Source organism: Lissotriton vulgaris, chromosome 6 (assembly GCF_964263255.1).
Source record: "Lissotriton vulgaris chromosome 6, aLisVul1.2, whole genome shotgun sequence".
Taxonomy (NCBI): Eukaryota; Metazoa; Chordata; class Amphibia; order Caudata; family Salamandridae; genus Lissotriton; species Lissotriton vulgaris.
This window is the reverse complement of record NC_141694.1, coordinates 60,775,437-60,798,571: the sequence shown is the minus strand read 5'-3', so window position 1 is coordinate 60,798,571 and position 23,135 is coordinate 60,775,437.

Here is a 23,135-nt window from a genome sequence, read left to right as displayed (position 1 = left end):
AATGTTGCAAAATGACAAAGTCCCATCTTCTGATTGGTCAAGGGAGGTGGTTTGGTCATAGGTACCACCTATACTGCACGTGACATTATCCCTCCCCCTAACACCTGGTTCCCAGGCCTACGTGTGGGAAAGTACAATAGTGAAGAAAAGGTTTGCAACATTGTTGCACATTTAGAATAAAAATAGAAAGTCTTCAAGGGCAAAGGTGCGCCTGGAAAGGACAGTCCCCTTTTCAATGGCCAATCTGGTCAGGTTCCATTGCTGCACGTCCCAGATCTTTGATCACATGATGCGGGATACGTCAGCTTCAAAATGGATTCCAACCTCACGTCAAGGCCCTCATTTACGCGGTACATGAAAAGTAAGCGAAAACAAATTAATAACACAGAATAAAATGAATACACTGTACACCATGACCAACTACTCTTAATCCCTTATTCTATAATACTTATAGCATTAGGAGTTAGTGCAGAAAAGATGCATAGACAAAAGCGGCTTAAGATAGCATGAAGCATGATTAGTGACAAGCGGCCATTTTAACATCACTGCGCATGTGCGAACTTTTCCCTCCAGATTGCGAGTGCGTCCCGTCACATGGGTATGACCGACGCATGCGCAGACTGAATTTCTGCAAAGCGGCCATTTTATTAATGTGCAAGCTTGATTATGATGAAAAACACATAGGCAAGCCTCCTAGGGACACCCGTGTGTTGGGGAAATACAAATAAATGACAAACAATCAGAGTTAGTACAGTTATGATTTAAGGCGAGGTTCATGAAGAGAGCAAGTCGCGTTATGTGCGAATCCTTGCTCCATCACCAACACCTCAGATGCCGGCCCTGATCACAAGGATCAAGCACTAGTCCGGGCCATTACTACAGTTTCTGTGTTAAATATTAAGGGACACCACCACATCACTCAGGGACACCATCACACCATTAAGCATGGGCGAATTTTGCGAATCTGGCGTTCGCGAATTTTGCGAATTTGCGAACTCGCAATCCGCAAAATCTGCGAATTCTCGCGAATTTGCAGATTTTTTTTTGTGTTCGCAAGGATTTCTGCCAGTTCGCAAGGATTTCTGACAGTTCGCGAGGGTTTTGTAACAGTTCGCAATTGCTAACTTACATGTCGGCTCGCAACGGTCACGATTATGTTGTTTCTACGTCTGGTTCATCATCACAGGTTCCCAGCACCCTCTGTTTCACCCCTGCCACCCTCTGTTTCACCCATGGCACCCTCTGGTACATCAATGCCTTATGCCACCCTCTGGTTCATCATCACTGTAGATTATGGGGGGAAAAAGCAAGCACACCTGCCTGCTTCAACTGACATGAATTAATTTGGGGTTGATTTATTAATGTGTCACTGTTTTAAAATTCCAGTCTGGCACCTCCTTCCTTATCTGTAATTTGCTTTCTGTTGCAGTGCAATTTTTTTTTCCAGCACCTTTGTGGCCTACTTGTAGCTATTCTATGAGCCTGCTGTCAGGGTCAGAGCAGGGTCATACAATTGTTGCAACTAGCAACTGAACTCTGGAGGGCCCCTTGTCAGGAAGCACTACAGGGAACGGTTACTAATGATGAGTTTGAACCTTTGAATCTGCTTTCACTTTTGCAAAGCTCGTTTTTCTGCAGAACAGCATTCCAGCAACTGTAATGCCCCACCAAGCTTATATGAGAAAGTTGATTTCTAATCCAAAAGTTATCCAAAGAAAATCAAAAGGCCTCAAATCCAAAAAAGTGCAGGCAAATGTCAACCTGAGGAGTTATTCTGATAAAAATCATCATTTTCAGAAGGTCTATGCTGCTTGCTAGTAGATTTCTTGTGCAGAATTGCAATTTTTGTAATTTCGCGAGTGCAAGATTGTTGCTGCCTGCCGCACCTACATGTTCGCAATTGCGAACTTACACCGCAAAGAAAAAAAATCCGCTGTGTGCGAATTTACGGATTTTGCGGGAAATTCGCGAATCTCGCGGATTGCGAATTTACCGAAAATCCGCAAAATCCGCGAGCGTAACTCAGCAACACCACCACACCACTCAGGGACATCACCACACCACTCAGGGACACCACCACATCACTCAGGGACACCACAACATCACTCAGGGACACCACCACATCATCACTCAGGGACACCACCACACTACTCAGGGACACCACCACACCACTCAGGGACACCACCACACCACTCAGGGACACCACCACACCACTCAGGGACACCACCACAGCACTGAGGGACACCACCACAGCCCTCAGGGACACCACCACAGCCCTCAGGGACACCAACACGGCACTCAGGGACACCACCACAGCCCTTAGGGACACCAACACAGCACTCAGGGACACCACCACATCACTGATGTACACCACAAAATCAATCAGGGACACCACCACATCATTCAGGGACACCACCACACCACTCAGGGACACCACCACACCACTCAGGGACACCACCACATCACTTTGGGACACCACCGCATCACTCACGGACACCACCACATCACTCTGGGACACCACCACATCACTCTGGGACACCACCACATCACTCTGGGACACCACCATATCACTCTGGGACACCACCACATCACTCTGGGACTCCACCACATCACTCTAATACACCACCACATCACTAAGCACCATAACAGCATCACTCAGCACCACAACAGCACTGTCCTTGCTGGCTAACAACAAGCATTCCCATAGCCAATAGGACTCGCATTAGGAAAGTGTGAGCTATTGGCTTTGTAAATAACAATGCTATTAATTTATATATTTTCAATGCCAACACATATTTAAAAAATAATTGTCATTTACAATACCAATAGCTCACACTTTCCTAATGCGAGACCTATTGGCAACGCCAGTGCTTGTTGAGGTTGAGTTTGAGGGCTTTCGGACTGATAAGTGGGGAGAGAGAATCTAAGAGTTTATCAATAGCCTCCAAAAGGGATCTGCTCTTTTCAGAAGGATGCTATATTATGATTCTGTGCTTTTTAAAACATGTACAGGTTCCAAGGGAGATACATTCAAAGGTGGAAAGGTAGGGTCAGTAGGGGAGCAGGGGTTGTGGTGATAAATATCTTGATGAGGAGGCAAACTGTTCCTTTCTTGTTGGTGGCAACGGGTCGATGTGGTGTGTTCTGTACAGGCTAGCAGGGGTAATAATGTCCTTAGAGACTTTACAGAATTCTGTAATACTGTGATGGCAGTGGATGGTAGGGAAAGGACTGAACATACAAATAACCAATGATGAAAGAGGTCTTGCCTCATATTGCCCAGGTGTGCCAGACAAAGAAAAGAATGGAGCGGGAGTCGGGTCTCTGCTGATCTCTCTATCCAAGACCGTATTATCTCCAAACAAAACTATGTCCACGTTCTAGATCCACCTATCTTGAACTGGTCTGACGATTTCCTTATCCCGTCTCCATTTCCCCCACCAGCACTAGCATCTGGTCTCAAACTACACTTGGTGCAGTGAATACAGAATATTAGAAAGAAATTACCTGTCTACCTCCTTCTTCACTATCCTCCTGCCTCTCCCTGTCTCATTAAAGCAATCATTCACTCCTCCCAACAGGAAATCCGAACACAAAACTAACAAAACATGGTTCTTGTCCATCCTCAGTTTTATGAGACCATCTGTTAGAAGAGCTCAAAGACTGTGAAGATTAAGAACATTTGCCATAGGTTCCGGCAGCGGCGGTCCTGCTGGATTCAGAAAAGGCGTTTGACTCTTTGGAATGGCCATTCATATGGGCCGTGATGAGGAAGTTAGGCATCCCTAAAGGTTTCATAGACCTCACAGGACTGCTTTACACTTACCCCACCATGGGACTCCGCCTAAACGGTACACTATCCACACTGTTCGCTCTTACACGAGGTACCAGACAGGGTTGCCTCTTGTCTCCTCTACTTTTCATACTGGCCCTCGACCCGCTGGTCTGCCAATTTCAAGAGAAACACCTCCATAGAGGTATCTAGTTCAGTATTGGCCCCCTCCTTATCTTGCTCTATGCGGACAACATCGTGGTATATGTCCGCTGCCTGCAGGACAACCTAGATCCACTTATTAGCGAGATTTTGTGCTTCAGTGGTAATTCGGGACTGGGTATTAATTGGGGCAGATCAGAATTACTTCCTTTAACATAAAGCACCACCGAATGGGAGTGCGTATTCCCATTGAAATGGTGTCGGGACTCAGTCAAGTATTTGGGTATCCAGATTCATAGGGAAAGGGACCAGATGGTGAGACTAAATTATGGACCAGCAATACAAAACTTAGAAACGCAGGTGTAACGTTGGATAAAGGACCCGCTTTCTATAGCCAGCAGAATTGCGCTGATGAAGATGGTAGTTCTTCCAAAATTTCTTTACATGTTTCACAATATCCCCATCCCACTCCCAGACAGTTTTTTTAAGATCCTCAGATCACACCTTATCAGGCTTGCGTGGGGTGGTAGGAGACCTAGGATATGGTGGGAAACTTGACTCTGCCATATGAGAGGGCGGGGGTTGGGGGCCCCAGATTTCAGGATGTACTGTTTGGTGGTGCAGTGCAGCCTTACTCACTCATGGTACCATCCTGATGCCTTACAGTAAGCTGGAATCTGATCTGGTGCTCTCGACCCCGCGACATGCTATTCTCCCTCAGGGATTTCCTCGTGACCCTAGAGATATTCAGACGGTGTCCACCTCAAGCTGGGCGTGGAGCAAACTTTCATGAGTGACAGGGTGGTGTTCCCTGTATTTGTCCCAATTCCCTAAGCATATAACCCATGGCTCCCTATCACAGATGAGAAATTAGTACTGTGTGTCCTTCGGTCGCTTTCTATGTTGAAATTTGGAGACCTGTTCCCAGATGGGCATGTTTTTGACAACGCTGGGAGGGACATGGGAGCCGGACTGTCCTTCATGGATCAGTTTATTTTCAGCAGGGTCCGCAGAGCTCTGCGTGTTAAAATATCAGAGTACCCACTGGAGTCACAGTCTTTTGTGCCTTTATCGCTATCAATATCTAACACTGACAGCACGCTCTTGATTTCAAGAATATATGGGGCTTGTATGACGCTGGTCCCGAGCTACAATGGCAGGATTTGTGATGCCTGGGAGCGAGACCGAGGTCACCCTCGTCTAGATGACCAGTGGGTTTTCTGCTGCCCACAGATCGGGATAATCTCTCTCTACAGCAGGCATAAATTGATACATTTAAAATTCTTATGGAGAGTGTACATGACACCGGCCAATCTACACGCTATAGACTCGTCCAGGCCTCACCATTGTTTAAAGTGTGGTAGTCCTTTTGCCGACTTTCCCCACCTGATGTGGCCTTGCCCCAGCATGGGGGGGTTTTGGACAGTTATTTTTGGTATAATATCTCAAATGATTCCGAAAATGTATTGCGCTGGCGCTGTTATTGACTAAGCATGAGCTTGCCATTAGATGGGGTAGCAAGTTTCCCCCACTACAAATGCATGGCTGGCTAGCCTTACATATTGCAATACGAAATGTGAATTGTATGCCACACTGCTCCCACACAAGTCCCGACCACAGGACAAGTTCCAGTCTGACTTTAGAGCTGGACACAGTACAGGATCTGCACTGTGATTGGTGAAGTCCTCGACACTTTCGATAATGTTCACCCCCTGCTTCCTCAGTCTGTTAGAACTCACCGCATGCATCAGGATTGCCCTGTGTGTAAGGAACGGGGGTGATGCAGTGACAGGTTGCATCGGTGCACGCATCAGGTTTGCCCTGTGTGTAAGGAACGGGGATGATGCAGTGACAGGTTGCATCGGTGCACACATCAGGTTTGCCCTGTGTGTAAGGAACAGGGGTGATGCAGTGACAGGTTGCATCAGTGCATGCATCAGGATTGCCCTGGTGTAAGGAACGGGGGTGATGCAGTGACAGGTTGCATCGGTGCACGCATCAGGATTGCCCTGGTGTAAGGAACGGGGGTGATGCAGTGACAGGTTGCATCAATGCATGCATCAGGATTGACCTTTGTGTAAGGAACGGGGATGATGCAGTGACAGGTTGCATCGGTGCATGCATCAGGATTGCCCTGGTGTGAAAGGAACGGGGGGGTGAAGTGACAGGTTGCATCGGTGCACACATCAGGTTTGCCCTGTGTGTAAGGAACCGGGATGATGCAGTGACAGGTTGCATCGGTGCACACATCAGGTTTGCCCTGTGTGTAAGGAACGGGGGTGATGCAGTGACAGGTTGCATTGGTGCACACATCAGGTTTGCCCTGCGTGTAAGGAACGGGGATGATGCAGTGACAGGTTGCATCGGTGCACACATCAGGTTTGCCCTCTGTGTAAGGAACGTGGGTGATGCAGTGACAGGTTGCATCGGTGCACACATCAGGTTTGCCCTGTGTGTAAGGAACGGGGGTGATGCAGTGACAGGTTGCATCGGTGCACACATCAGGTTTGCCCTGTGTGTAAGGAACGGGGATGATGCAGTGACAGGTTGCATCGGTGCACACATCAGGTTTGCCCTCTGTGTAAGGAACGGGGGTGATGCAGTGACAGGTTGCATCGGTGCATGCATCAGGATTGCCCTGGTGTAAGGAACGCGGGTGATGCAGTGACAGGTTGCATCGGTGCACGCATCAGGATTGCCCTGGTGTAAGGAACGGGGGTAATGCAGTGACAGGTTGCATCGGTGCATGCATCAGGATTGCCCTGGTGTAAGGAACGGGGGTGATGCAGTGACAGGTTGCATCGGTGCACGCATCAGGTTTGCCCTGTATGTAAGGATCGGGGGTGATGCAGTGACAGGGTGCATCAGTGCATGCATCAGGATTGCCCTGTGTGTAAGGAACGGGGGTGATGCAGTGACAGGTTGCATCGGTGCACGCATAAGGTTTGCCCTTTGTGTAAGGAACGGGGGTGATGCAGTGACAGGTTGCATTGGTGCACGCATCAGGATTGCCCTGGTGTAAGGAACGGGAGTGATGCAGTGACAGGTTGCATCGGTGCATGCATCAGGATTGCCCTGTGTGTAAGGAAGGGGGAGGATGCAGTGACAGGTTGCATCGGTGCATGCATCAGGATTGCCCTGTGTGTAAGGAACGGGGGTGATGCAGTGACAGGTTGCATCGGTGCACGCATCAGGATTGCCCTGGTGTGAGGAACGGGGGTGGTGCAGTGACAGGTTGCATTGGTGCACGCATCAGGATTGCCCTGGTGTAAGGAACAGGGGTGATGCAGTGACAGGTTGCATCGGTGCATGCATCAGGATTGCCCTGGTGTAAGGAACTGGAGTGATGCAGTGACAGGTTGCATCAGTGCACGCATCATGATTGCCCTGTGTGTAAGGAACGGGGGTGATGCAGTGACAGGCTGCATCGGTGCACGCATCAGGATTGCCCTGGTGTAAGGAACGGGGGTGATGCAGTGACAGGTTGCATCGGTGCATGCATCCGGATTGCCCTAGTGTAAGGAACGGGGGTGAAGCAGTGACAGGTTGCATCGGTGCACGCATCAGGATTGCCCTGGTGTAAGGAACAGGGGTGATGCAGTGACAGGTTGCATCGGTGCACGCATCAGGATTGCCCTGGTGTAAGGAACAGGGGTGATGCAGTGACAGGTTGCATCGGTGCACGCATCATGATTGCCCTGGTGTAAGGAACGGGGGTGATGCAGTGACAGGTTGCATCGGTGCACGCATCAGGATTGCCCTCTGTGTAAGGAACGGGGGTGATGCAGTGACAGGTTGCATCGGTGCATGCATCAGGATTGCCCTGGTGTAAGGAACGGGGGTGATGCAGTGACAGGTTGCATCGGTGCATGCATCAGGATTGCCCTGGTGTAAGGAACGGGGGTGATGCAGTGACAGGTTGCATCGGTGCATGCATCAGGATTGACCTGTGTGTAAGGAACGGGGGTGATGCAGTGACAGGTTGCATCGGTGCACGCATCAGGATTGCCCTGGTGTAAGGAACGGGGGTGATGCAGTGACAGGTTGTATCGGTGCACGCATCAGGATTGCCCTGGTGTAAGGAACGGGGGTGATGCAGTGACAGGTTGCATCGGTGCATGCATCAGGATTGACCTGTGTGTAAGGAACGGGGGTGATGCAGTGACAGGTTGCATCAGTGCACGCATCAGGATTGCCCTGGTGTAAGGAACAGGGGTGATGCAGTTTCAGGTTGCATCGGTGCTCGCATCAGGAGTGCCCTGGTGTAAGGAACAGGGGTGATGCAGTGACAGGTTGCATCGGTGCACGCATCAGGATTGCCCTCTGTGTAAGGAATGTGGGTGATGCAGTGACAGGTTACATCGGTGCATGTATCAGGATTGACCTGTGTGTAAGGAACGGGGGTGATGCAGTGACAGGTTGCATCCGTGCACGCATCAGGTTTGCCCTGTGTGTAAGGAACGGGGGTGATGCAGTGACAGGTTGCATCGGTGCACGCATCAGGTTTGCCCTGTGTGTAAGGAACGGGGATGATGCAGTGACAGGTTGCATCGGTGCACGCATCAGGTTTGCCCTGTGTGTAAGGAACAGGGGTGATGCATGGCTGGCTAGCCTTACATATTGCAATACGAAATGTGAATTGTATGCCACACTGCTCCCACACAAGTCCCGACCACAGGACAAGTTCCAGTCTGACTTTAGAGCTGGACACAGTACAGGATCTGCACTGTGATTGGAGAAGTCCTCGACACTTTCGATAATGTTCACCCCCTGCTTCCTCAGTCTGTTAGAACTCACCGCATGCATCAGGATTGCCCTGTGTGTAAGGAACGGGGGTGATGCAGTGACAGGTTGCATCGGTGCACGCATCAGGTTTGCCCTGTGTGTAAGGAACGGGGATGATGCAGTGACAGGTTGCATCGGTGCATGCATCAGGATTGACCTGTGTGTAAGGAACGGGGGTGATGCAGTGACAGGTTGCATCGGTGCACGCATCAGGATTGCCCTGGTGTAAGGAACGGGGGTGATGCAGTGACAGGTTGTATCGGTGCACGCATCAGGATTGCCCTGGTGTAAGGAACGGGGGTGATGCAGTGACAGGTTGCATCGGTGCATGCATCAGGATTGACCTGTGTGTAAGGAACGGGGGTGATGCAGTGACAGGTTGCATCAGTGCACGCATCAGGATTGCCCTGGTGTAAGGAACAGGGGTGATGCAGTTTCAGGTTGCATCGGTGCTCGCATCAGGAGTGCCCTGGTGTAAGGAACAGGGGTGATGCAGTGACAGGTTGCATCGGTGCACGCATCAGGATTGCCCTCTGTGTAAGGAATGTGGGTGATGCAGTGACAGGTTACATCGGTGCATGTATCAGGATTGACCTGTGTGTAAGGAACGGGGGTGATGCAGTGACAGGTTGCATCCGTGCACGCATCAGGTTTGCCCTGTGTGTAAGGAACGGGGGTGATGCAGTGACAGGTTGCATCGGTGCACGCATCAGGTTTGCCCTGTGTGTAAGGAACGGGGATGATGCAGTGACAGGTTGCATCGGTGCACGCATCAGGTTTGCCCTGTGTGTAAGGAACAGGGGTGATGCATGGCTGGCTAGCCTTACATATTGCAATACGAAATGTGAATTGTATGCCACACTGCTCCCACACAAGTCCCGACCACAGGACAAGTTCCAGTCTGACTTTAGAGCTGGACACAGTACAGGATCTGCACTGTGATTGGAGAAGTCCTCGACACTTTCGATAATGTTCACCCCCTGCTTCCTCAGTCTGTTAGAACTCACCGCATGCATCAGGATTGCCCTGTGTGTAAGGAACGGGGGTGATGCAGTGACAGGTTGCATCGGTGCACGCATCAGGTTTGCCCTGTGTGTAAGGAACGGGGATGATGCAGTGACAGGTTGCATCGGTGCACACATCAGGTTTGCCCTGTGTGTAAGGAACAGGGGTGATGCAGTGACAGGTTGCATCAGTGCATGCATCAGGATTGCCCTGGTGTAAGGAACGGGGGTGATGCAGTGACAGGTTGCATCGGTGCACGCATCAGGATTGCCCTGGTGTAAGGAACGGGGATGATGCAGTGACAGGTTGCATTGGTGCATGCATCAGGATTGCCCTGGTGTGTAAGGAACGGGGGGGATGAAGTGACAGGTTGCATCGGTGCACACATCAGGTTTGCCCTGTGTGTAAGGAACCGGGATGATGCAGTGACAGGTTGCATCGGTGCACACATCAGGTTTGCCCTGTGTGTAAGGAACGGTGGTGATGCAGTGACAGGTTGCATTGGTGCACACATCAGGTTTGCCCTGCGTGTAAGGAACGGGGATGATGCAGTGACAGGTTGCATCGGTGCACACATCAGGTTTGCCCTCTGTGTAAGGAACGTGGGTGATGCAGTGACAGGTTGCATCGGTGCACACATCAGGTTTGCCCTGTGTGTAAGGAACGGGGGTGATGCAGTGACAGGTTGCATCGGTGCACACATCAGGTTTGCCCTGTGTGTAAGGAACGGGGATGATGCAGTGACAGGTTGCATCGGTGCACACATCAGGTTTGCCCTCTGTGTAAGGAACGGGGGTGATGCAGTGACAGGTTGCATCGGTGCATGCATCAGGATTGCCCTGGTGTAAGGAACGCGGGTGATGCAGTGACAGGTTGCATCGGTGCACGCATCAGGATTGCCCTGGTGTAAGGAACGGGGGTAATGCAGTGACAGGTTGCATCGGTGCATGCATCAGGATTGCCCTGGTGTAAGGAACGGGGGTGATGCAGTGACAGGTTGCATCGGTGCACGCATCAGGTTTGCCCTGTATGTAAGGATCGGGGGTGATGCAGTGACAGGGTGCATCAGTGCATGCATCAGGATTGCCCTGTGTGTAAGGAACGGGGATGATGCAGTGACAGGTTGCATCGGTGCACACATCAGGTTTGCCCTGTGTGTAAGGAACAGGGGTGATGCAGTGACAGGTTGCATCAGTGCATGCATCAGGATTGCCCTGGTGTAAGGAACGGGGGTGATGCAGTGACAGGTTGCATCGGTGCACGCATCAGGTTTGCCCTGTGTGTAAGGAACGGGGATGATGCAGTGACAGGTTGCATCGGTGCACACATCAGGTTTGCCCTGTGTGTAAGGAACAGGGGTGATGCAGTGACAGGTTGCATCAGTGCATGCATCAGGATTGCCCTGGTGTAAGGAACGGGGGTGATGCAGTGACAGGTTGCATCGGTGCACGCATCAGGATTGCCCTGGTGTAAGGAACGGGGATGATGCAGTGACAGGTTGCATTGGTGCATGCATCAGGATTGCCCTGGTGTGTAAGGAACGGGGGGGATGAAGTGACAGGTTGCATCGGTGCACACATCAGGTTTGCCCTGTGTGTAAGGAACCGGGATGATGCAGTGACAGGTTGCATCGGTGCACACATCAGGTTTGCCCTGTGTGTAAGGAACGGGGGTGATGCAGTGACAGGTTGCATTGGTGCACACATCAGGTTTGCCCTGCGTGTAAGGAACGGGGATGATGCAGTGACAGGTTGCATCGGTGCACACATCAGGTTTGCCCTCTGTGTAAGGAACGTGGGTGATGCAGTGACAGGTTGCATCGGTGCACACATCAGGTTTGCCCTGTGTGTAAGGAACGGGGGTGATGCAGTGACAGGTTGCATCGGTGCACACATCAGGTTTGCCCTGTGTGTAAGGAACGGGGATGATGCAGTGACAGGTTGCATCGGTGCACACATCAGGTTTGCCCTCTGTGTAAGGAACGGGGGTGATGCAGTGACAGGTTGCATCGGTGCATGCATCAGGATTGCCCTGGTGTAAGGAACGCGGGTGATGCAGTGACAGGTTGCATCGGTGCACGCATCAGGATTGCCCTGGTGTAAGGAACGGGGGTAATGCAGTGACAGGTTGCATCGGTGCATGCATCAGGATTGCCCTGGTGTAAGGAACGGGGGTGATGCAGTGACAGGTTGCATCGGTGCACGCATCAGGTTTGCCCTGTATGTAAGGATCGGGGGTGATGCAGTGACAGGGTGCATCAGTGCATGCATCAGGATTGCCCTGTGTGTAAGGAACGGGGGTGATGCAGTGACAGGTTGCATCGGTGCATGCATAAGGTTTGCCCTTTGTGTAAGGAACGGGGGTGATGCAGTGACAGGTTGCATTGGTGCACGCATCAGGATTGCCCTGGTGTAAGGAACGGGAGTGATGCAGTGACAGGTTGCATCGGTGCATGCATCAGGATTACCGTGTGTGTAAGGAAGGGGGAGGATGCAGTGACAGGTTGCATCGGTGCATGCATCAGGATTGCCCTGTGTGTAAGGAACGGGGGTGATGCAGTGACAGGTTGCATCGGTGCACGCATCAGGATTGCCCTGGTGTGAGGAACGGGGGTGATGCAGTGACAGGTTGCATCGATGCATGCATCAGGATTGCCCTGGTGTAAGGAACAGGGGTGATGCAGTGACAGGTTGCATTGGTGCATGCATCAGGTTTGCCCTGTGTGTAAGGAACGGGGGTGATGCAGTGACAGGTTGCATTGGTGCATGCATCAGGATTGCCCTGTGTGTAAGGAACGGGGGTGATGCAGTGACAGGCTGCATCGGTGCACGCATCAGGATTGCCCTGGTGTAAGGAACGGGGGTGATGCAGTGACAGGTTGCATCGGTGCATGCATCCGGATTGCCCTAGTGTAAGGAACGGGGGTGAAGCAGTGACAGGTTGCATCGGTGCACGCATCAGGATTGCCCTGGTGTAAGGAACAGGGGTGATGCAGTGACAGGTTGCATCGGTGCACGCATCAGGATTGCCCTGGTGTAAGGAACAGGGGTGATGCAGTGACAGGTTGCATCGGTGCACGCATCATGATTGCCCTGGTGTAAGGAACGGGGGTGATGCAGTGACAGGTTGCATCGGTGCACGCATCAGGATTGCCCTCTGTGTAAGGAACGGGGGTGATGCAGTGACAGGTTGCATCGGTGCACGCATCAGGTTTGCTCTGTGTGTAAGGAACGGGGGTGATGCAGTGACAGGTTGCATCGGTGCACGCATCAGGATTGCCCTGGTGTAAGGAACAGGGGTGATGCAGTTTCAGGTTGCATCGGTGCTCGCATCAGGATTGCCCTGGTGTAAGGAACAGGGGTGATGCAGTGACAGGTTGCATCGGTGCACGCATCAGGATTGCCCTCTGTGTAAGGAATGTGGGTGATGCAGTGACAGGTTACATCGGTGCATGTATCAGGATTGACCTGTGTGTAAGGAACGGGGGTGATGCAGTGACAGGTTGCATCGGTGCACGCATCAGGTTTGCCCTGTGTGTAAGGAACGGGGGTGATGCAGTGACAGGTTGCATCGGTGCACGCATCAGGATTGCCCTGGTGTAAGGAACAGGGGTGATGCAGTGACAGGTTGCATCGGTGCACGCATCAGGATTGCCCTGGTGTAAGGAACTGGAGTGATGCAGTGACAGGTTGCATCAGTGCACGCATCATGATTGCCCTGGTGTAAGGAACGGGGGTGATGCAGTGACAGGTTGCATTGGTGCACGCATCAGGATTGCCCTGTGTGTAAGGAACGGGGGTGATGCAGTGACAGGTTGCATTGGTGCATGCATCAGGATTGCCCTGGTGTAAGGAACGGGGGTGATGCAGTGACAGGTTGCATCGGTGCATGCATCAGGATTGCCCTGTGTGTAAGGAACGGGGGTGATGCTGTGACAGGCTGCATCGGTGCACGCATCAGGATTGCCCTGGTGTAAGGAACGGGGGTGATGCAGTGACAGGTTGCATCGGTGCATGCATCAGGATTGACCTGTGTGTAAGGAACGGCTGTGATGCAGTGACAGGTTGCATCGGTGCACGCATCAGGATTAACCTGGTGTAAGGAACGGGGGTGATGCAATGACAGGTTGCATCGGTGCATGCATCAGGATTGACCTGTGTGTAAGGAACGGGGGTGATGCAGTGACAGGTTGCATCAGTGCACGCATCATGATTGCCCTGGTGTAAGGAACGGGGGTGATGCAGTGACAGGTTGCATCGGTGCACGCATCAGGTTTACCCTCTGTGTAAGGAACGGGGGTGATGCAGTGACAGGTTGCATCGGTGCACGCATCAGGATTGCCCTCTGTGTAAGGAACAGGGGTGATGCAGTGACAGGTTGCATCAGTGCATGCATCAGGATTGCCCTGGTGTAAGGAACTGGGGTGATGCAGTGACAGGTTGCATCGGTGCACGCATCAGGTTTGCCCTGTGTGTAAGGAACGGGGGTGATGCAGTGACAGGTTGCATCGGTGCACGCATCAGGATTGCCCTGGTTTAAGGAACTGGAGTGATGCAGTGACAGGTTGCATCAGTGCACGCATCATGATTGCCCTGGTGTAAGGAACAGGGGTGATGCAGTGACAGGCTGCATCGGTACACGCATCAGGATTGCCCTGGTGTAAGGAACGGGGGTGATGCAGTGACAGGTTGCATCGGTGCATGCATCCGGATTGCCCTAGTGTAAGGAACGGGGGTGAAGCAGTGACAGGCTGCATCGGTGCACGCATCAGGATTGCCCTGGTGTAAGGAACAGGGGTGATGCAGTGACAGGTTGCATCGGTGCACGCATCAGGATTGCCCTGGTGTAAGGAACAGGGGTGATGCAGTGACAGGTTGCATCGGTGCACGCATCATGATTGCCCTGGTGTAAGGAACGGGGGTGATGCAGTGACAGGTTGCATCGGTGCACGCATCAGGATTGCCCTCTGTGTAAGGAACGGGGGTGATGCAGTGACAGGTTGCATCGGTGCACACATCAGGATTGCCCTGGTGTAAGGAACGGGGGTGATGCAGTGACAGGTTGCATCGGTGCATGCATCAGGATTGCCCTGGTGTAAGGAACGGGGATGATGCAGTGACAGGTTGCATCGGTGCATGCATCAGGATTGACCTGTGTGTAAGGAGCGGGGGTGATGCAGTGACAGGTTGCATCGGTGCATGCATCAGGATTGACCTGTGTGTAAGGAACGGGGGTGATGCAGTGACAGAATGCATCGGTGCATGCATCAGGATTGCCCTGGTGTAAGGAACGGGGGTGATGCAGTGACAGGTTGCATCGGTGCACGCATCAGGATTGCCCTGGTGTAAGGAACGGGGGTGATGCAATGACAGGTTGCATCGGTGCATGCATCAGGATTGACCTGTGTGTAAGGAACGGGGGTGATGCAGTGACAGGTTGCATCGGTGCACGCATCAGGATTGCCCAGGTGTAAGGAACGGGGGTGATGCAGTGACAGGTTGCATCGGTGCACGCATCAGGTTTGCCCTAGTGTAAGGAACGGGGTGATGCAGTGACTGGTTGCATCGGTGCACACATCAGGTTTGCCCTGTGTGTAAGGAACGGGGGTGATGCAGTAACAGGTTGCATCGGTGCATGCATCAGGATTGACCTGTGTGTAAGGAACGGGGGTGATGCAGTGACAGGTTGCATCGGTGCACGCATCAGGATTGACCTGTGTGTAAGGAACAGGGGAGATGCAGTGACAGGTTGCATTGGTGCACGCATCAGGATTGCCCTGGTGTAAGGAACGGGGGTGATGCAGTGACAGGTTGCATCGGTGCACGCATCAGGATTGCCCTGGTGTAAGGAACGGGGGTGATGCAATGACAGGTTGCATCGGTGCATGCATCAGGATTGACCTGTGTGTAAGGAACGGGGGTGATGCAGTGACAGGTTGCATCGGGGAACGCATCAGGATTGCCCGGGTGTAAGGAACGGGGGTGATGCAGTGACAGGTTGCATCGGTGCACGCATCAGGTTTGCCCTAGTGTAAGGAACGGGGGTGATGCAGTGACAGGTTGCATCGGTGCATGCATCAGGATTGACCTGTGTGTAAGTAACGGGGGTGATGCAGTGACAGATTGCATCGGTGCACGCATCAGGTTTGCCCTGTGTGTAAGGAACGGGGGTGATGCAGTAACAGGTTGCATCGGTGTATGCATCAGGATTGCCCTGGTGTAAGGAACGGGGATGATGCAGTGACAGGTTGCATCGGTGCATGCATCAGGATTGCCCTGTGTGTAAGGAACGGGGGTGATGCTGAGGAAATATAAATTTTATGGTCAAGTAATGTTCCCTAACGTGTACCCCACCGTCTCCGTGTACCAGCTTAAAGTGCATGTAACTTCCCTCCTGTGCCAGCCATGAAGACGCAAATACATTTGCGTCCAACGTTAACATGTCCTCTTTCAGACCCACCCTGAATGGGTTGAATATTCCGTTCCTAAGTATGCTATGCCACCGTCTTTTTGTGGTGTACTTTACACGTTTTTCAGCTCTGGCGAAGTAGGCCCTGAATTCTGCCATCGAGCCTTTTTCCTGCTTTCTGACTCTGAACGCCTCAGCCCGGGCTGCCTCTGTACCCGTGACCTCTGCCTTACTCCCTGTGCGGCTCACGGCGTTTAGCTCAGCCTGCTGCCTGCCAAGACTGAATTCAACCTTCGAATTATCTGTTCCGCTCCTCGAAAATGCATTCCTGCCTACTAGTTTAAGTAAACATCCCCCCAGCTGCAGAGCAAAGGGCCCGGCCTCACTGTCTCCGTGCAAGTAATTCATAGCCTCTGTTACCATGGTAGGCCCATGCCCCCTCGCATCTCATGCAGACACTTAGACGCTTATACACGCACTCACAGTCAGTATAGAATAGCTTCTGCCCCAGAGACCTTTTCCTTCTAGATAATATGGTTCCTAAACATTAGATACCAGATATGATAGAGGTACGAGTTGATCTGACATGCCAGACTTCTGTCTCTTTCCGCCAGTGTAAATGTCAAGTCCCCTGCACCCTCCGGTTTCACGTCAATCACACGTCATGCAGCTGCGCGCGCATCCAGGCCTCAGATTTCTGCTGACATTGCCAAATTCTGCTTTGTACCCACCTACTCGTGACACTCACATGTGACGTTTCTAGCACACACCTCTATGTTCACGCCTAGTTCACGCCTTCTAATTACGTATCACTACCACGTGTGTGTTTTATCTTGTTTCTCTCAGCTGTTACGCCTACTGTATTGGTTTCTATAATGTGACTTAAGTATATAAGCTATGTATTGTCAATAAAATATTGCTCTATCCCTTCCTACACCCCAGTGGTGGTAGGAACATGATATCCGGTCTGGTACCATTCCTTTTGAAGGAATAAAACCCCTAAGAACTCTAACACCACGGACTCTGCCTCTTTCTTTCCGATTGAGTTATTATTGATTAAGTACTTACCTGCATAGAAATTAGGACGGTAAATCAAAGATTTACCACATTATTTTGGCGCCCGAATAGGGACCCCTCCCCCACCCCACGCGCCGGTTGGTGCGTTGCAAGCTCTGTCCCCTGCCATCAGTTAGACGGAACTACGCGTACTGGCAGGATTTCCTGTATCTCCCTCTGGCCCACGGAGGTGACGAAGACTGCGATCAGCACCCACACGAGGCGGTGAGGAGTGCGGAGGATCCCGACCAGAGCCTAGCCGAAAGAAGCAAGGTCCGAGGTGTCAAGAGGCCCACCAGTCTCCGAAGTATCCACGTGTCGAGTCGAGTCGAGTCCGGTCCAGTCCAGTCGAGTTTTCCGAGGCCTTCTGTTTCCGTGCTTCCCGGTGAGTACCATTGCTGGGACGTAACTAGACGGGTGCATTATTATGTATCCGGTAAAGACGGGTTTGGGTACACAAATTCGGTCTGCACTGTTTTAGACAGTGTATCTGTACTGTTTAGCAGTATATCCGTTACTCTAGTTCTTGCACTGTTCTTAGCAGTGTATCTGTGCTGTTTAGCAGTACATCCAGTATAGGGGGGTAGTTATATATGTCTCAAATGTCTTTCATGTGATTAATGTCGTGGTATGAGTGACTGTTTTTAATGTGCATTATTGTGTTCTTGTGTAACTAGCTGTGTTCAGAATTAAATAGCAAGGATTAAGCATTCAGTACTAAGTAAACAAGATGCCGTTTTTCAATAAGTTAAAGCAGATAGGAACTAGGAAAGGGATACTAGAGGAAGAAATTCCTATCCCCCCTAGGGACACGCCTGGAAATTTCATGTACCATAAACATGGCATAGACGCCATATTGTATCTAGATTTATGGGCCGATTATACTAAGCACCTAGAAGAAAGACACAGATGGCCCGTTACAGGAACGTGGGATGCTGAGTGCATCCTGAAAGTAGAAGAAGCTCTATGGAGAAAGAAAGCCAGACAATCACAGAAAGATGCCATAGAATTATGACGTAAAGAATCACATAAACGAGTCGAGAAAGAACTCCGTAGAGAAGACAGACTTAGAGAAGCGCCGGATAAAGTCCGAGAAAATGAATTAGTTATTGAAGGGATTCGAGTAAAAGCAGAACAAGTAGACCGCGCACGAAACAATCTTGTACATGGCATGTACTTAGTGGCCGAGGGTTCGCCTGAAGCCACTTCAGAAATACCAAAAGATCTGCCGCCACCATTGGTTCCAACTAAAGTAACTCACCGGACTACTAAAGACATATTTCTGAATTCCTATCTAGATGATGTAGCACCCGCTTACTCCAATTCACGCGCCCCGCCTACCGACGTTGACGGGGACGGAGGTGGCAACCCGCCTCCAGACCATATCCCGCCATTACCACAACAAAGTTCCCCCGTCCGACAGCCTGTCGTCCCTCCACCCCCACCACCGCTTCTCACACCTAAGGTTAAGATACCAAATCCGTTTCTACCTGATCCTACTAAGAGACAAGTTCAAGTACATATACAGACTCCACAGAGGGATAATGCCCAAGCCTCCGCCTCAGGAGGTGCGACCGGGGGTTACCAGACCCCGCCAGCAACACACAGATTACACCTTAGGGACATGCAGAACCACCCTACGCTCCAATCACCCCGTCTCGACATACTCAAAGAACCACTTTCAGTTTGCAGATATGATCCAGTACCCGGCAAAGACGATAGAATGTTGATAGCATCACTACGTTTGCGACAAGCTACAGATTACCTAGTGTTATTCTCAGGGATGACTGATCACCTAGATAGAATATATCATTTTGTCCAGACTGGGGAAAATCCTGAAAGTATTAAGGAGGCCCTGGCACATCAGAAAGTAGACACTCAAGCATATATACTACGTTTTTTCATAAATTGCTTAATAAGAGACCGAGACAGGCCAGGGACAGACCAGGATGAAATGGAAGCACTAAACAAGTGGGGCCAAAATATATCCGAAGGAAAACATGATAAAGTGAATTGTATATCTAGTATGTACAAGAAAATAAGAAAAGTAGTAATAGAAATGCACGAAAAAGAAAAAGAAAATGCCTCCTCCGAGGAGGAGGAAGCACCTGAAGAACCAGAAAAGACTACAGATACGATAGCATATGTAGGTAAGGGAACTTACCTTAGGAAAGGCATTCGTCCAGAAAGCAAGAGAGTTTTTCTCTCTGGCATATCAAAACCGAATTCTCCTGAACATCAGTTTCAAGACACTGATAAAATGCTTCGAGAACGAATGGGGTACCATGTACTCAATTCTATGGATGAACAGGAACTAGCCCGGTCAGCAGTACTATGGGCTGACAATGCTAATATATATAATGATGACACAGTAGCGCAGACATTTCTGAATCTATCCCCAGACGAGCAGAAATTAGCAGGTACATATATGATTCAGCACCTCCTCAAGTTATACAGAAATCAACATTCTGATCCAGGTCCCTTACACGATACATTAGAAGCACTACTCATGGATAGATGGAGAGGCCTAAGTACCAAGTTAATACAAATAATTCTAGAACAACGGCACAGATATAACACTTTCTTAAGCTCACAATATGTTTCCGCTCCGCCCCCAGAAAGAAAAATGTATCATATGGAGCGTCTTGAAAGACAGAACCCATTACGAGAAGTACATCCAGTTATGGGTGCCGATAATACCTTGAAACGTGTGTATGTACACACACCTCTGACCAAGTTAGAACTATTGGAAATGAAGAAACTAGTACCCTGTCACGATAAAGACCCTGCAGGTTTTCACAGAGAACTTAAAGACATGCTACTGATGGGAGATTACACATATGCAGATATCATGAAAATGTTAAAAGTATTGTTGCCCACAGGCATCTACGAGAAACTTAAGGAAAGAGAATGGGAGGTGGGAGACAAAAAGATTATATGGACAGAAATAGAAGACGAGGAGAAACTTCGTACCCCAGGGCTAGGCCTTGGGGAGAAAGCTAAAGCATTACCAGGTTTGATAGTACAGGTTCTGCCAAGATTACTGACCACTAAAAAGGAAGACTGGGACGCAATCTCAGCCTGTAAACAGAAACACGATGAAGATACCAGTGACTTCTATTCAAGATTCGAGAAATGTTTCATTATTAATAGTGGCCTAAAACCAGGTCGCGAGTCGTACCCACATCTTTTTGTATCAAAGTTAGTCGAGAAGTCCCTGACAGCAGTTAAGAACCGTGTATATAAGGTTGAGAGTACATGGCAAGCAAACACGCCATCCCAGATGTTACAGATGTTACAGTACCATCAGAACAGAATCAGAGAAGAACAGGATCATGAACAGAGACGTATGAAAGACACGAAAATGAAAATGTTAGTGGCCCAGTCGGTTCCAGCCGACGGCCAGAGAAAGGGTACGACCCAGACAGGTAATGCAGCAGCTCCCGTTAAAGGGACATGCAACTATTGCAAGCAGCCAGGTCACTACGTACATGAATGTCCAGTCCTGAAACACAATATAGCAACAGGTAAAACTAAGGAAAGACCGCATCCGCCTAGACAAGACCAGGGTCAGCAACAGACTTCGCAGAATGCACAACCTATGCATGCTTCATCACATACAGGACAGACCGCAGCGGTATCACAGTCGCAGTCACAGCCACAGCCCATTGCCGCGACGCAGCAAGTTTCACGGCAGATGTGCCAGTATACCCAATCTGATTATCCCGATTATCAGCGTTACACATGAAACAGCCTAGAGAGGGAGTTTGGCTTGCCTCTTATTGAGATTCCTGTAGATCAAGAGGGTCCTTATGTACACAGTCAAGTATTGGGAAAAGACAGAAAGTTCTTAATTGACACAGGGGCAAGCCGCACAACAATCAGTCATAATGAAGTCCCAGGGGCACCCCTCTCAGGCTCACAGAATGTTTCCCTTGGTTTTTCAGGACAGCCTATTGTAAATGAGGTATCAGAACCCGTCCCCCTGGCTGTGGGTCCATTATCACGTGTTACAGACTTGTTACTTACGAAATCATGTCCAGAAAATCTGTTAGGTATCAAAACATTGAAGGCTCTAGGAGCTGTGATATGTTGTTCTCCGGAAGGAGTTAGACTTTTCTTGCGTGACTTTAAGGGTCACTATGTATTACGAGAGTTTGATGTCAGATTGAAAAATGTACCAGAACACCTGTGGGCACAAGGCCCAACCGATGTAGGCTGCATGCACATTACACCATACCGTGTTACACTAAAGCCAGGTGTTGTTCTACCCCGAATCAGACAATACAAGTTACCACCCGATGCTGTAGTGGCTTTACTGGAAATCATTGAAGAGCTCATTGCCCAAGGAGTGGTCGTAGAAACCGACTCCAATATCTGTAATTCCCCTATCATTCCGATTCTTAAACGTACTGATCCCAATGCACCGCCAGTATATCGGCTGGTGATTGATTTACGAGAACTGAATAAATGCATCGTTCCACAGTACCCTGTGGTTCCCGACATCTCTTCCCTATTGACTGCTATTGATTCAGAAGCAACGTTCTTTACTGTAATAGACCTCAAGAACGCCTTCTTCAGTGTGCCTATTGACCCAGAGAGCCAATATCTCTTCGCCCCGACGAGACTTAACAGATGTTCCATTGACAAATCCAGACCTGACACTTTATGTGGATGGTTCATGTATGAGAACAAGTACAGGAGAGTTAGTGGCCGCGTATGCAGTGACCACTGAAACTGAAGTAAAAGAAACATATCGTATTGATACACTGTCTGCTCAAGCAGCAGAGCTCATCGCTCTGACCCGAGCCTGCATACTAGCTAAGAATAGAAATGTTAACATATACACTGATTCCCGTTATGCGTTCGGAGTCGTACACGACTTCGGAATGTTATGGCAAGAACGAGGTTTCTTGACCTCTCACGGTGCCAAGATCCAACACGGTCCCCTCATTCAAGCACTGTTAGAAGCAATACATCTGCCTTCAGGCATATCCGTCATGAAGTGTAAAGCACATACTAAAGCTACGGATTCTGTTTCCCAGGGTAACGACCTGGCAGACCAGACAGCAAAACATACAGCATTGACTCACACCCAGACAACTGACGTGACAAAGACAATAGTACCGACACATTGTATGACAGTCAGGGATCCCACACTAGATGTAATAGATATTCAGACACATGCTGCTCCAGATGAAATAAAGAAATGGACTGAACTAGGAGGAATCCAGACAGATCAAGGTTGGATGACGAAGGGAAAATCTACATGGTTTCTCCCCGACTCTATGGTTCAAGTCATAATAAATACAGCACATAGTCCAGCACATCTAGGAGAGAAAGCGATGTTAGACAGTTTACAGAATCTCTGGTACAACAAACACTTACGAGCAGCAGCAAAACAGAAAGTGCGTACTTGCATGATCTGTTGTCAGTTCAATCCAGGTAAAAGCGTCCCTGTAGAGCAAGGTGGATTTCATCCTCCCGATCACCCTTTTGAAGTCCTCCAGATGGATTATATCCAGATGGACCGTTGTCGAGGATTCAAATATGTCCTCGTAATTGTTTGTGCACTTTCCCGTTGGACCGAAGCATATCCAGTCCCAGATTACACTGCTCCGACCACTGCCAGGCAGCTGGTTCGAGAATTCTTCCCACGATACGGCTTGCCTCGTGTCGTGTACTCAGATAACGGACAGCCATTCTCATCCGAACTCATGAAACAGGTTTCCCTGCTGCTAGGATATCAGTGGAGATTCCATTGTGTCCGACATCCCGAAGCCGCTGGCCTTGTAGAAAGGCATAACCAGACACTGAAAACACGCCTTGCTAAAGTTTGTAAAGAGAAAGGGGTCGACTGGATAGTCGCCCTGCCAGTTGCATTGTTCTATATGAGAATGGTCGCCGATTCGAGATCAGGACTATCGCCGTATGAAGTGGTCTTTGG